This window comes from Canis aureus, chromosome 18 (assembly GCF_053574225.1).
Source record: "Canis aureus isolate CA01 chromosome 18, VMU_Caureus_v.1.0, whole genome shotgun sequence".
In the NCBI taxonomy this organism is placed as follows: domain Eukaryota; kingdom Metazoa; phylum Chordata; class Mammalia; order Carnivora; family Canidae; genus Canis; species Canis aureus.
In genome coordinates, this window is record NC_135628.1 from 7,914,458 (window position 1) to 7,929,810 (window position 15,353).

The window sequence follows — 15,353 nt, forward strand, 5'->3', positions numbered from 1 at the left end:
GTATTTGAAATGAAAGTGAAAAAAATGGAGACCTAAAAGTGTGCACATTATTTCAGCTGTTTAGTTTTTTCAAAACATATCCACTAAGTTCCTACATAAAAATCCTCAAATTTCATTTTGATAAAATCCCCCTGTGCTTATGATTTCAGAGCAATCAATCATCCTTTAAACAGTTAATAAAGCATACATTTAGGCAAGAAGTCTGAGGGGCAGATATATGTATGAATTTAACTCTGCAATTAAATGAGAAGTTCAGTAGTTAGAAAGGGGGCAAAGTTCACCTATTCTGGTTTTTAAAATCTATCTTATATAGGGAGAAACTCAAAATTATACAGTGCAAATTAGAGTTGAAACTTGTATGTCAAACTCCTCATGGATGAAGATTGAAATATATTTCGGGGCTAAGAATGACCATATTTATAAAATTTCTATTAGAGAAATCAGCAAATAAATCATGTGTGCATGTATTTAGAATTCAGCATTACTATATGCCAAGCAAATGTTTAGAAACCCCAAAACTTTTCTCCTAAATTTGATTTTAAAACGACACAGAGAGCCAAAATTTTAGTCTAAAATTTTAACATGAAAGCTTAATATGTACATATTTAAGACTGAAATATGCTGCAGCTCTTCTGGGATCATGAATTGGTAGCAAATAAATCAGATACATAGCCACATTAATGCAGGTTGTGGTGATTAACAGATAAAGTACATGAATAATAGGTTATAAAATTATTGGCATAAACATTAAAATATTTCTATATTCAGATTGGGATACAAACTAATATGCAATTGGTAGTAATGAGTTCAGAATCAGCTTTATCATGAGCATGAAAAAGCTATAGGCACTAGAAATGAAATGTAATATAATAAAATAGTGACACAGGGATTCCCTGACATCATAAATCAATTGAAGTGAAATCTGTTAGGCACAGTGAGCGTTTATTATAAAAGGCTTGTATCCAGAAGAAAAGAGGTAAGCATACTCCAATAGTTTGCTAAATAAATAATAATTGTATAACAAGTAAAAAAAATGAAAATGAGGTGCAATCTTGGATCAGATTCTAGCTTATTTAAGTTTGTTATTTCCACTAAAATGTTAAAATACACATTTTAAGTGTATATTAACATTTGAAGTAGAGATAGGAGCAATGAATAGGGATTTAAAGGCAGAAAAGTTAACATGAATTTTTAATATCTGGCTCTCCCAGTAAGATAAGTATTATTAAAAAGATGAACCTCAGGGTGGCTTGGTCGCGTAAGCACCCAACTCTTGGTTTTCACTCAGGTCGTGATCTTAGTGTTGTGAGATCGAGCCCTGTTTTGGGCTCCTTGCTGGTGATGGAACCTGCTTAAGATTCTCTCTGCCCTTACTCTCTCTCTCTTTCTCAAAAAGAAAAAAAAAAGTGAATATCTCCTCTTAATTTTTCTTCCCTCAGTCCCTTCTTTTTCTGAGATCTTAACCCCTGCATCTGATGCCATTTGGAAATTGATTCTCATGTTTTGATTAATTGTTGTTAACTATTTGACCTAGACTAACGTTACAGTTAAAAAGCAAATAGAGAGTAACCTATTTGCTTTTAGATACTGACACTGAACAATGTGGAAGAGTCTTATGGTGACAAGAATTGGAAAGCAGCTGTGAGAGACAAGTAACATTTACTGTATAGCTCCATTTTTTGGTTACCCATCCCAATTTGGACTGGCAGCTTAGCCAGTTTTAAGCAAGAACTTACCCACATGAGACTTTACTAAGTTCGAAGTCAGCATGCAGATGTTTTTGTTTGGTTGGAAAACCTAGACAAGAATAAGAGATTAAAATAGAATAAATCCTCAAGTTTCCCACTTTCTTTTTTCCTCTTTCATCCTAAAATTAGTCTAGTTCTCAGCCTAAAGATCACAGCCAAAAACATCCTGGATTTCTAGTCTGAGGTATAAAAGAAAAACACAAAGCAACTTATCTTGTTATACTAAGTTTATATAAACCAAATAAAATTAGAAAATAATACAGGATAATCATGGACAATAATACAGGATAATCATGGACAATTTGCATAAATTTTGTCCCATGAAGTTCATCTGGAATTTCTTTCTGTGATAGTAATTTTTTTAAAGCAATGATTTTAAAAGTTCAAGAAGTATCTTGTTATCACTTAGATCTGCTTAAAATAATTCTCTTTCTTTCCTGGTTTCATTGATTTTATTAATTAGTCAAGTTCAACAGACTTATTTTCCACAGAAATATCTTAATAGCTTATTTTTATAACTCAACTAGTCAGTTTTCATGCACTTATACATTTTAAAGAATCAGCCTTTGACTATATGCCAAAATCTATGGTAAATTAATAAAAAGACATATTTATTTTTTCAAATAGGAAATTTTATCTGTATTCAAAATAAAAAGCAAACTGATTATCAGGAAAATAAATTTGATGTACTTAAAATTTCAACTATTAATATTTAAAATATGAAAACTTTTGGGCCTTTATTTTAAAAGACGGCTAAGATGGATACGTAATTTTTTAAAGGAATATTGATTTAAAAATTAATCATTTTTATAGAAATTGAAATTTAATACTTAGAATGAAAAGCAACACAACTCATCAATGCCAATTGAAATATTAGAATAAATTATAATATTTTTAATTTTGAAAAAAAAATTTTGCTATTATGTCCTGGTGCTATTATCATGAATCACATATTCTTGAGGCACAATTTGTCTTTATGGAGGAATACAGAATTTCCTAAAATTAAAATGCATGTGTTATGATGAATTCTGTCCTCCAGAGGGCAGTGCAGTACAAACTCAGAGGATACAGAATGCAAAAAAAAAAAAAAAAAAAAAACACCCAAAACTAAACCTAAAACTCCAATGTTATCCAATTTCATTTTATTCTAGTGGTAAGGACAACTTGGCAAAGTTCTTAGGTTTTCTATAATGCCAAAACTCCTGGCTGAAGATAGAAAATATTGCCAATTATCAAATTATTTTGTCAATCAATTCAATTTCCTTAATGGAAATTGTTTTAAAAAATAGATTTATTTATAAATTGATCTTCTATTGATAGGATACAGGGCATTAGGTTTTATTTAAGAAGATGGTTGACGGTTGAAGTCCCAGAAATGGTTCTGGGACTCTGCAAGGCTTTGTTTCAGTTTGTATGAGCTCCTTAAAAAAGCATTACTTCCCTATATTCCCACACACAATAGAATACACATACTCTATTTTATGAATTTATCTTTTCCCTCCTTATGGCTCTCCAAAGTCCTTTTCAAAACTAAAAGTTAAATCTACTTACTGCAAATTATAAAAGCAAACATAATTTTTATACCCTCAAGGATAGTTCTTGCAAAACTCCTAAAACCTTTGCACTCCTGTTGGGTACTATTTAACAAATGCCAGGTAATTTTAAACTTCAAACTCTAGCCATCCAAGGTAAGGACATTAACCAAGCTCTAATACCATGCTAAAGAATTAAAATACTTGCCATATGCCTTATATTATGTTATTTTATTTAATCGTTAAAACAGTCCCATGATTGGGTATTAGTACTTTCCCATTTTATAGGTGAGGGAAATGAGTCATAAAATTAAGCAACGTGGCTGATGTTTCACAGCTATTTCCCGGAGAATTAGAAAGGAAATTCTGATCTTTCTAATGCCAAGCAGTTTTTGTTTGTTTAGCTGACACACTATGTTACATTAGTTTCAGGTGTACAACATAGTGATTCAACTCCTCTGTATATCATAATATGTTCACCAAAGTGTAGGTACAATCTGTCATCATACAACCCTATTACAATATCATTGGCTAATATTCCCTATGCTGTGCCTTTTATATCAGTGACTTATTCATTCCATAACTGGAAACCTGTATCTCTCACTCCCTTCACCCATTTTGCCCACCCCCACCCTCACCCTCCTTCCCTCTGGCAACCATCAGGTTTGGTCCCTGTATTCATAGGACTGATTCTGCTTTTTATTTATTTATTCATTTCTTTTGCTTTTCAGATTCCACATATGAGTGAAATCATATGATATTTGTCTTTCTCAGTCTGACTTATTTCACTAAGCATAATACCATCGGTTTATCCATATTATCACAAATGGCAAGATCTCATTCTTTTTTTGGATGGCTGTGTAATATTCCACTGTGTGTGTGTGTGCATGTGTGTGTGTATTTTATCCATTCATCTATGGATGGACACTTAGCATGCCTCCAAATCTCCAATATTGTAAATAATGCTGCAATAAACATAGGGGTGCATATATCTTTTCAAATAAATGTTGTGTTTTTAACCATTATTTTATTTTGTCTCTTGAGTTTGGAGTGATTAGTATTACGGTATGACTAATACTATGCTCTAGCCAACTTTTTTAAGTCCACTCAGATGAAGTTTAATGAAGATATGTCACTCAGAAGGTAATTGAGTCACATGTACCGTACCAATTTGTGTTCAGAGAAATTTGTGTTTAACAGTGATTCTCCAAGTGCCATCCCAGATCACAGCATCCTGGGAACTCATTAGAAAGACAGTTTCTCATGCCTCATTTCTTCACCAGGAAGAAAAGAAAGACTCTAAATTACAAGAAAGTCTTATTAATGGAGAAGACATCAATTTAGATCTGTATAACAAACCTTACTTTGGTATATATAATTTTCCTGGTAACCTCCAGGTTACCCATAACTGGGCCTTCCTGTTCTTCCTCTCCCAAAGTTTTCCTTTTTTGTCTAGCTGAAGACAGTATTTAAGATGATGGATTAGACTACCTCTGAAAGTTACCTTTTTTCCCCCTGGGTATCTCCCATGTGTATATGAGGTACACATGTTAATAAATATATGATCATTTTTCTTATTGCTGAACTTTTTATTACAGGGGTAAGCTAAGAAATCAGAAGGATAAAGGGAAAATTATTTTCCCTCTCCATACACTAAAATTGTCAAATATTGAGGGTAAAATAGTGAATGCCAAAACCTGGGGGTGGGGGGTGGGTGGTTACTATTCAATAAATATAAAGTTTCAGTAATGCAAGATTATTACATTGTAGAGATCTGTTCACTGTACCTATAGTTAACAGTACTGTATTATACACCTAAAATTTTGTTAAATGGGTAGATCTCATTTTAAGTGTTCTTACCACAATTCAATTTTTTTAAAAAAAGATTTTATTTATTTATTCATGAGAGACAGAGACAGAGACATAGGCAGAGAGAGAAGCAGGCTCCCTACATGGAGCCTGATGCGAGACTCAATCCCAGGACCCCGGAATCATGACCTGAGCTGAAGCAGACGTTCAACCTCTGAGCCACCCAGGCGCCCACAACTCAATCTTTTAAAAATACAAAAAAAAAAAAATATAGTCACATCAAATAAATGCAGTTTGTACCTTGCTTGAATTTTGATTCAAACTAGCCTCCTTGAGAAGATAATTTGGAGATAACCAGGAAAGATTGAAAAGGGACTGAATATTAAATAATAAGAAATTATTACTATGATAATGATATTATTGTTCTATTTTTAAAGATTTTATGTATTCATGAGAGACACAGAGAGAGAGGCAGAGAAATAGGCAGAGGGAGAAGCAGGCTCCTCGTAGGGAGCCTGATGCAGAACTCGATCCCAGGACGCTGGGATCATGCCCTGAGCCAAAGGCAGACACTCAACAGCTGAGCCACCCAGGCATCCCAATTGTTCTTTTTTTTTAACTTTTAAATCTTTATCTGTTAAAGATTCATACTCAAGTACTTATAAATGAAATAATAGTATACGGGATTTGGCTTAAAATACTCTATTCAAACTATAAAGAGAGATAAAATAACGATGTTGATCATTTTTGAGGCTGAGTGATAGGTATGTGGATTTTTATTATCTATTTTTGAATGTTTGAAAATTTCCATAATTAAAGATTAAACCAAAGAAATAAACAAAGACCTCTGCTTGTCAGAACTCTTTGTTAACACTGCAGACTTACTGAAGAATGAGCTATATGTATGAAATTCATCAACAAAATGTTTTCAGTATAATATATCATTCCTAATGTCTAGTGAATTCAAATAATATGAAGGTGCAGTTGATTCAAAACTTGTAAACTCATCTTTGTTCACAAGACAATGGAAATGACCAAAATACATGGAGTTGGCTTTAGTAATAGTTTATTCCAAGTCACACTATTTGAGAATCTTGATGAGAAAGACTATTGAGTTCAAAGTTAGAAGCCATTATTATCACAGGCAGTCTGCTTCTTCTCTGAAGAAGAAGAAAAAGAGGAAGAGGAGAAAAAAGGAAAAAAAATTGGCATTATAAAGCAATCTGTTCATGTCCCAAGCCATTTACCTGGCTGTTTGCATTGCTTGTCAGAAGAGCATTTGTATATTTCCACCATGGCATGAGGGGCAGGCCACCCACCTGGTGCTAGTGACAGTAAACCCCTGGTTATTGGTCTTCTATAGCTAATATCTTTTTAGCTTTTATCAACTTGGAACTTGGAGAAGCCAGAATATCCAGTCTCAGTGTCTCAGCCATCTAGTCCCTTATGGGGACATACCCTCTTCCAATTCAGAACTGAGAGTACAAAAGGTTGATTTGCATGTTATCATAAATAACTTAGCTAAGACATTAATATGTTTACTGATCTGCTTCAGCTTCCTTATATAAGCCAGACTTTAAAGATTTGAAACTAATTCTACGTACGCAAAAATTATTATTCTTTATTGTTTCTGGTCAGCCCGGGTGGCTCAGTGGTTTAGCGCCACCATCAGCTCAGGGCCTGATCCTGGAGACCCGGGATTGAGTCCCACGTCAGGCTCCCTGCATGGAGCCTGCTTCTCCCTCTGCCTGTGTCTCTGCCTCTCTCTCTCGCTGTGTCTCTCATAAATAAATAAATAAATAAATAAATAAATAAATAAATAAATATTTTTAAAAAATTATTATTGTTTCTGTTTGCTTGACAGTTGCTTTTGGTGGGATGAATGCTAATAGATATTGTCCAAGATAATATTACTTTAAATTTGATTCCATGCTTTACTAAGCCTTTTTAAAATAAATATCCATGTGCATTGCTTCTATGAATTTGACTACTATAGATATATCATAGCCATGGAATCGTGCAGTATTTACTTTTCTGTGGCTGGCTTATTTCACTTAACATAGTGTCCTCCAGGATCATCCATACTGCAAGTGGCAAGATTTATTTCTATTTTAAGTCTGAACAATGTTGCATTCCAAGTATATATCCCATGTTATTTCTCCATTCTTCTGTTGGTAGATGAATGGTTTGTTTCCATAAGTGGCTACTGTGGCTATGCTGCAGTAAACATGGCAATGCAAGACATCTCTAGACATGGGGTGGGAGGGGTTAGGAAGTTGTTCAATGGAGTAAATTTTCAATTATGGTAGATGAAAAACTTCTAGAGGTCTCTGTACTACATAATGACTATAGTTAACAATATAATATTAAATACTTCAAAATTTGTTAAGAGGTTAGGTCTCATGTTAAGTATTCTTACCATTGGAAAAAAAACACAAGCAAAACATTCTTTGGAACATGCTGGATATGTTTATTAATTTGAGTATACTGGTATCATGGACGTTTGCCTATGTCCAAACTCATCAATGTCTGCATGTTAAATCTGTGCAGTTTTTAATACATCAATTATACCTCAATAAAACTGCTTTTAAAAATGGCTGCTCTAGAAAATAAAATAAAAGTTAAATTAAATTTTTTTTTTTTGTGATCATTTTCTTTTTTCTTTTTTTTTTTTTTTTTTTTATTGGTGTTCAATTTACTAACATACAGAATAACACCCAGTGCCCGTCACCCATTCACTCCCACCCCCCGCCCTCCTCCCCTTCTACCACCCCTAGTTCGTTTCCCAGAGTTAGCAGTCTTTACGTTCTGTCTCCCTTTCTGATATTTCCCACACATTTCTTCTCCCTTCCCTTATTTTCCCTTTCACTATTATTTATATTCCCCAAATGAATGAGAACATATAATGTTTGTCCTTCTCCGACTGACTTACTTCACTCAGCATAATACCCTCCAGTTCCATCCACGTTGAAGCAAATGGTGGGTATTTGTCATTTCTAATAGCTGAGTAATATTCCATTGTATACATAAACCACATCTTCTTTATCCATTCATCTTTCGTTGGACACCGAGGCTCCTTCCACAGTTTGGCTATCGTGGCCATTGCTGCTAGAAACATCGGGGTGCAGGTGTCCCAGCGTTTCATTGCATTTGTATCTTTGGGGTAAATCCCCAACAGTGCAATTGCTGGGTCGTAGGGCAGGTATATTTTTAACTGTTTGAGGAACCTCCACACAGTTTTCCACAGTGGCTGCACCAGTTCACATTCCCACCAACAGTGTAAGAGGGTTCCCTTTTCTCCACATCCTCTCCAACATTTGTTGTTTCCTGCCTTGTTAATTTTTCCCATTCTCACTGGTGTGAGGTGGTATCTCATTGTGGTTTTGATTCGTATTTCCCTGATGGCAAGTGATGCAGAGCATTTTCTCATGTGCATGTTGGCCATGTCTATGTCTTCTTCTGTGAGATTTCTGTTCATGTCTTTTGCCCATTTCATGATTGGATTGTTTGTTTCTTTGGTGTTGAGTTTAATAAGTTCTTTATAGATCTTGGAAACTAGCCCTTTATCTGATATGTCATTTGCAAATATCTTCTCCCATTCTGTAGGTTGTCTTTGAGTTTTGTTGACTGTATCCTTTGCTGTGCAAAAGCTTCTTATCTTGATGAAGTCCCAATAGTTCATTTTTGCTTTTGTTTCTTTTGCCTTCGTGGATGTATCTTGCAAGAAGTTACTATGGCCGAGTTCAAAAAGGGTGTTGCCTGTGTTCTTCTCTAGGATTTTGATGGAATCTTGTCTCACATTTAGATCTTTCATCCATTTTGAGTTTATCTTTGTGTATGGTGAAAGAGAGTGGTCTAGTTTCATTCTTCTGCATGTGGATGTCCAATTTTCCCAGCACCATTTATTGAAGAGACTGTCTTTCTTCCAATGGATAGTCTTTCCTCCTTTATCGAATATTAGTTGCCCATAAAGTTCAGGGTCCACTTCTGGATTCTCTATTCTGTTCCACTGATCTATGTGTCTGTTTTTGTGCCAGTACCACACTGTCTTGATGACCACAGCTTTGTAGTACAACCTGAAATCTGGCATTTTGATGCCCCCAGATATGGTTTTCTTTTTTAAAATTCCCCTGGCTATTCGGGGTCTTTTCTGATTCCACACAAATCTTAAAATAATTTGTTCTAACTCTCTGAAGAAAGTCCATGGTATTTTGATAGGGATTGCATTAAACGTGTATATTGCCCTGGGTAACATTGACATTTTCACAATATTAATTCTGCCAATCCATGAGCATGGAATATTTTTCCATCTCTTTGTGTCTTCCTCAATTTCTTTCAGAAGTGTTCTATAGTTTTGAGGGTATAGATCCTTTACATCTTTGGTGAGGTTTATTCCTAGGTATCTTATGCTTTTGGGTGCAATTGTAAATGGGATTGACTCCTTAATTTCTCTTTCTTCAGTCTCATTGTTAGTGTATAGAAATGCCACTGACTTCTGGGCATTGATTTTGTATCCTGCCACGCTACCGAATTGCTGTATGAGTTCTAGCAATCTTGGGGTGGAGACTTTTGGGTTTTCTATGTAGAGTATCATGTCATCGGCGAAGAGGGAGAGTTTGACTTCTTCTTTGCCAATTTGAATGCCTTTAATGTCTTTTTGTTGTCTGATTGCTGAGGCTAGGACTTCCAGTACTATGTTGAATAGCAGTGGTGAGAGTGGACATCCCTGTCTTGTTCCTGATCTTAGAGGAAAGGCTCCCAGTGCTTCCCCATTGAGAATGATATTTGCTGTGGGCTTTTCATAGATGGCTTTTAAGATGTCGAGGAATGTTCCCTCTATCCCTACACTCTGAAGAGTTTTGATCAGGAATGGATGCTGTATTTTGTCAAATGCTTTCTCTGCATCCAATGAGAGGATCATATGGTTCTTGGTTTTTCTCTTGCTGATATGATGAATCACATTGATTGTTTTACGGGTGTTGAACCAGCCTTGTGTCCCAGGGATAAATCCTACTTGGTCATGGTGAATAATTTTCTTAATGTACTGTTGGATCCTATTGGCCAGTATCTTGTTGAGAATTTTTGCATCCATGTTCATCAGGGATATTGGTCTGTAATTCTCCTTTTTGGCGGGGTCTTTGTCTGGCTTTGGAATTAAGGTGATGCTGGCTTCATAGAACGAATTTGGAAGTACTCCATCTCTTTCTATCTTTCCAAACAGCTTTAGGAGAATAGGTATGATTTCTTCTTTAAACGTTTGATAAAATTCTCCTGGGAAGCCATCTGGCCCTGGACTCTTGTGTCTTGGGAGGTTTTTGATGACTGCTTCAATTTCCTCCCTGGTTATTGGCCTGTTCAGGTTTTCTATTTCTTCCTGTTCCAATTTTGGTAGTTTGTGGCTTTCCAGGAATGCGTCCATTTCTTCTAGATTGCCTAATTTATTGGCGTATAGCTGTTCATAATATGTTTTTAAAATCGTTTGTATTTCCTTGGTGTTGGTAGTGATCTCTCCTTTCTCATTCATGATTTTATTAATTTGAGTCTTCTCTCTCTTCTTTTTAATAAGGCTGGCTAATGGTTTATCTATCTTATTAATTCTTTCAAAGAACCAACTCCTGGTTCTGTTGATCTGTTCCACAGTTCTTCTGGTCTCGATTTCGTTGAGTTCTGCTCGAATCTTTATTAGCTCCCTTCTTCTCTTGGGTGTAGGATCTATTTGCTGTTTTTTCTCTAGCTCCTTTATGTGTAAGGTTAGCTTTTGTATTTGAGTTCTTTCCAGTTTTTGAATGGATGCTTGTATTGCGATGTATTTCCCCCTTAGGACTGCTTTTGCTGCATCCCAAAGATTTTGAACGGTTGTATCTTCATTCTCATTAGTTTCCATGAATCTTTTTAATTCTTCCTTAATTTCCTGGTTGACCCTTTTATCTTTTAGCAGGATGGTCCTTAACCTCCATGTGTTTGAGGTCCTTCCAGACTTCTTGTTGTGATTTAGTTCTAATTTCAAGGCATTATGGTCCGAGAATATGCAGGGGACAATCCCAATCTTTTGGTATCGGTTCAGACCCGATTTGTGACCCAATATGTGGTCTATTCTGGAGAAAGTTCCATGTGCGCTTGAGAAGAATGTGTATTCAGTTGAGTTTGGATGTAAAGTTCTGTAGATATCTGTGAAATCCATCTGGTCCAGTGTATCATTTAAAGCTCTCGTTTCTTTGGAGATGTTTTGCTTAGAAGACCTATCGAGTATAGAAAGAGCTAGATTGAAGTCACCAAGTATAAGTGTATTATTATCTAAGTATTTCTTCACTTTGGTTAATAATTGATTTATATATTTGGCAGCTCCCACATTCGGAGCATATATATTGAGGATTGTTAAGTCCTCTTGTTGAATAGATCCTTTAAGTATGATATAGTGTCCCTCTTCATCTCTCACTACAGTCTTTGGGGTAAATTTTAGTTTATCTGATATAAGGATGGCTACCCCTGCTTTCTTTTGAGGACCATTCGAATGGTAAATGGTTCTCCAACCTTTTATTTTCAGGCTGTAGGTGTCCTTCTGTCTAAAATGAGTCTCTTGTAGACAGCAAATAGATGGGTCCTGCTTTTTTATCCAGTCTGAAACCCTGCGCCTTTTGATGGGGTCATTAAGCCCGTTCACGTTCAGAGTTACTATTGAGAGATATGAGTTTAGTGTCATCATGATATCTATTCAGTCTTTGTTTTTGTGGACTGTTCCACTGAACTTCTTCTTAAAGGGGAATTTTAAGAGGCCCCCTTAAAATTTCTTGCAGAGCTGGTTTGGAGGTCACATATTCTTTTAGTTGCTGCCTGTCTTGGAAGCTCTTTATCTCTCCTTCCATTTTGAATGAGAGCCTTGCTGGATAAAGTATTCTTGGTTGCATGTTCTTTTCATTTAGGACCCTGAATATATCCTGCCAGCCCTTTCTGGCCTGCCAGGTCTCTGTGGAGAGGTCTGCTGTTACCCTAATACTCCTCCCCATAAAAGTCAGGGATTTCTTGTCTCTTGCTGCTTTAAGGATCTTCTCCTTATCTTTGGAATTTGCAAGCTTCACAATTAAATGTCGAGGTGTTGAACGGTTTTTATTGATTTTAGGGGGGGATCTCTCTATTTCCTGGATCTGAATGCCTGTTTCCCTTCCCAGATTAGGAAAGTTTTCAGCTAGAATTTGTTCAAATACATATTCTGGCCCTCTGACCCTTTCGGCGCCCTCGGGAACCCCAATTAAACGTAGGTTTTTCTTCCTCAGGCTGTCGTTTATTTCCCTTAATCTATCTTCATGGTCTTTTAATTGTTTGTCTCTTTTTTCCTCAGTTTCCCTCTTTGCTGTCAACTTGTCTTCTAGGTCACTCACTCGTTCTTCCACCTCGTTAACCCTCGTCGTTAGGACTTCTAGTTTGGATTGCATCTCATTCAATTGGTTTTTAATTTCTGCCTGATTAGCTCTAAATTCTGCAGTCATGAAGTCTCTTGAGTCCTTTATACTTTTTTCTAGAGCCACCAGTAGCTGTATAATAGTGCTTCTGAATTGGCTTTCTGACATTGAATTGTAATCCAGATTTTGTAACTCTGTGGGAGAGAGGACTGTTTCTGATTCTTTCTTTTGAGGTGAGGTTTTCCTTCTAGTCATTTTGCTCAGTGCAGAGTGGCCAAAAGCAAGTTGTATTGGGAAAAAGAGAAAAAGAGAGGAGAGAAAGAAGGAAAGAAAAGAGAAAGAGAAAAAAAAAGGGAAGAAAAAGAAAAAAAAACGAAAAAAAAAAAAAAAAGAAGAAAAAGAGAAAGAAAAAGAAAGGAGAAAAAAAGGGGGTGGGGGAAGGAAACAAATCAAAAAGCAAAACAAAACAAAAACAAAAACAAAAACAAAAACAAAAACAAACAAACAAAAAAAGAACCACCGGGGAGTATCTTCTGATTCTGTGTTCTTTAAGTCCCTTGGCTTCTCCTGGAAGTTGTCAGTCTAGCTGGTGTTCTGGGGGAGGGGCCTGTTGTGCTGATTTTCAGGTGTTAGCAGTTGGGGGAGCTGCTGTGCCCCTGCCTGGTGCAGGGCTCGGTGGGGGTTGTTTACCCCGTGAGGCCGCAGGAGGAACAGCCCCAGTGCGGGGCAGCTCTGGAAACCTGGATTCAGCTCCGGCAGGAACTCCGTCTGCAGGGCCTGGAGGCTCCGGGCGGGGCCGCTGATCTGCTCAGCTGGGGCAGGAGCGTCCTCGCTGTCCTGGGCCCTCCCGGCCTCTGCCTGTCCCGGGGGAGGCGGGATCCTGGGCTGTGTCCCGGCGCCCTGTGCTCCGGAGCCTGCGCTGGTGGATTCGCGCTCCCGGGCCGCGCAGCCCCCTCCGCGGAGCTGCCGCCCGAGCCCCTCCGAGCTGCTCCCGGGGCCCCGCAGCCCCCTCCGCGGAGCCGCCCCAGAGCCCCCCGAGCTGCTCCGGGTCCCGCCGGGTCCCGCCGTGCGCGCTGCAGCCCTTAGGGAGCTCGGCGCACTCTCCCGGCGCGCAGTTGCTCTGTTACTGTCCCCGGGAGCCCGAGGGCATCCCCGCCCTTCTGGGTCCTGCTCCAATTCTTGGGAGCCCCTTTCCCCCGGGAAGGTCGGTGCAGCTCCTGCGTCTCCGGGACGGGGCTCTCCTGTCCTGGGGACACTCGCCCCGGCCTCAGCCCGGCTCCTCGCGGGGCCCCTCCCCCTTGGAGGCCTTTGTTTCTTTACTTCTTTTTCCCCGTCTTCCTACCTTGATAGATGCGCGAACTCTTCTCACTGTAGCATTCCAGCTGGTCTCTCTTTGAATCTCAGGCCGAATTCATAGATTTTCAGGATAATTTGAAGGTTTTCTAGGTAGTTTGGTGGAGACAGGTGATTTGGAGACCCTACTCCTCCGCCATCTTGCTCCTCCCCTAAATTAAATTAAAATAAAATAAAAACCCATAGGTTTATTTCTTTGCCAATTCAATTCAGTGGTACTGCACTGAGTACCTCATACATGCCAAACTTGGTACGAGGTGAATAGAAATACAAAGATCATTAAGATATAATCTCTCCCTTGAGAAACTTATAATTCATCTTCTTGGGATCAGATTGATGCTGGGACATGTTAGAAAATGGCCCTGTAAATGTGGGGGAAGAAAAATTTTACTCTCCCCTTCAATGTTCTCTCGCTGGTCTAAGACTCAATTGGCATGAAACAGATTAAGAGAGAAAAGGAAGCTTATTTATGTGTGTATGGAGGCCCAATAAAAAAATTGAGACCCAAGAAATTACTAAAGCATGAAGTTTTCAGACACATTAGAGAAAGAAAATAATTCTATGAGGCATTGACAAGGACAAATACAACTTACGTTTAGGAGCTTCAATTAGTAAGGAATTCTCAACAGAATTTGGACTGGCATAGTACATCAGGAAAAGTAACAAGGTTTGCTTTTATAGGCTTCTTTGGCCCTGTATTCCTACCTCTGAGGATAAGGATGACTGTCTACCTCCCGGTACAGGGTGGGTAATTTTCACAGGTAAGATTGATTTCTTGCTTTCTGGAGACAAAGGAGGATCAAAGTGTCTATTTTGCATTGGCTGTTTCTTAAGTAATCTTAATTCAAAATAAGATTAAAATATCGAGATTAAAAATATATAAGATTAAATATGCCAAGTTGGCATATTTGGGGGCTGCTTGCCCTGAGCCCCAACATAAATAAATAAATAACTGTAGTGGAATACAATAAGTACATCCCAGGAATAGTGCAGATAATAAGTAAATAAACAACACTTAGAAGTATCAGTGCATGATGAGGGCCCTATGGCCTTTGACAAATGAGGTAAAAATAACAAACATCCCAAAGCTTAAGAAGGCATATGTTATTTCCATAAATACATTTGAATAAAAAGTTACAGCTGTAATGTATAATATGGTAGCCACTGGCCACGTGTTTACTTAAATTTCAATTAATTAAAATTACATTTAAAAGATCAGTTTCTTTGTCACTTGCTCTATTTGAAGTCCTTAATAGCTCTATGTGTTTACTGGTTACTGTATTGAAGGGCAAAGGGCATTACCATCATTGTACAAAGTTCTAGTGGACTGCACTAATTTACAGTGCAAAGATTTATAACCTCAGACTCTAATGTGCATGAGAATTACCTGGGTATCTTGTACAAATGTTAATTCTAATTAAGAAGGTCTGGGGTGGGACCTGAGATTCTGAATTGCTAACAAGCTACTGGATGACACTGATGCTGCTGGTCTATAGACCATACTTTGAGTAGCA

General features: G+C 37.5%; 1 long non-coding RNA gene across 12 annotated transcripts in view; it reads right to left on the reverse strand.

Annotated features, from left to right (window-relative positions):
• The window catches only part of LOC144288544 (uncharacterized), a 493,091-nt gene that overhangs the window by 22,604 nt on the left and 455,134 nt on the right, over positions 1-15,353 (reverse strand). For all 12 annotated transcript variants that reach the window (XR_013356452.1, XR_013356435.1, XR_013356462.1 and 9 more), the window contains one exon: positions 1,737-1,797. This is a non-coding gene — a long non-coding RNA (uncharacterized LOC144288544). The remainder of the gene's footprint in view (positions 1-1,736; positions 1,798-15,353) is intronic.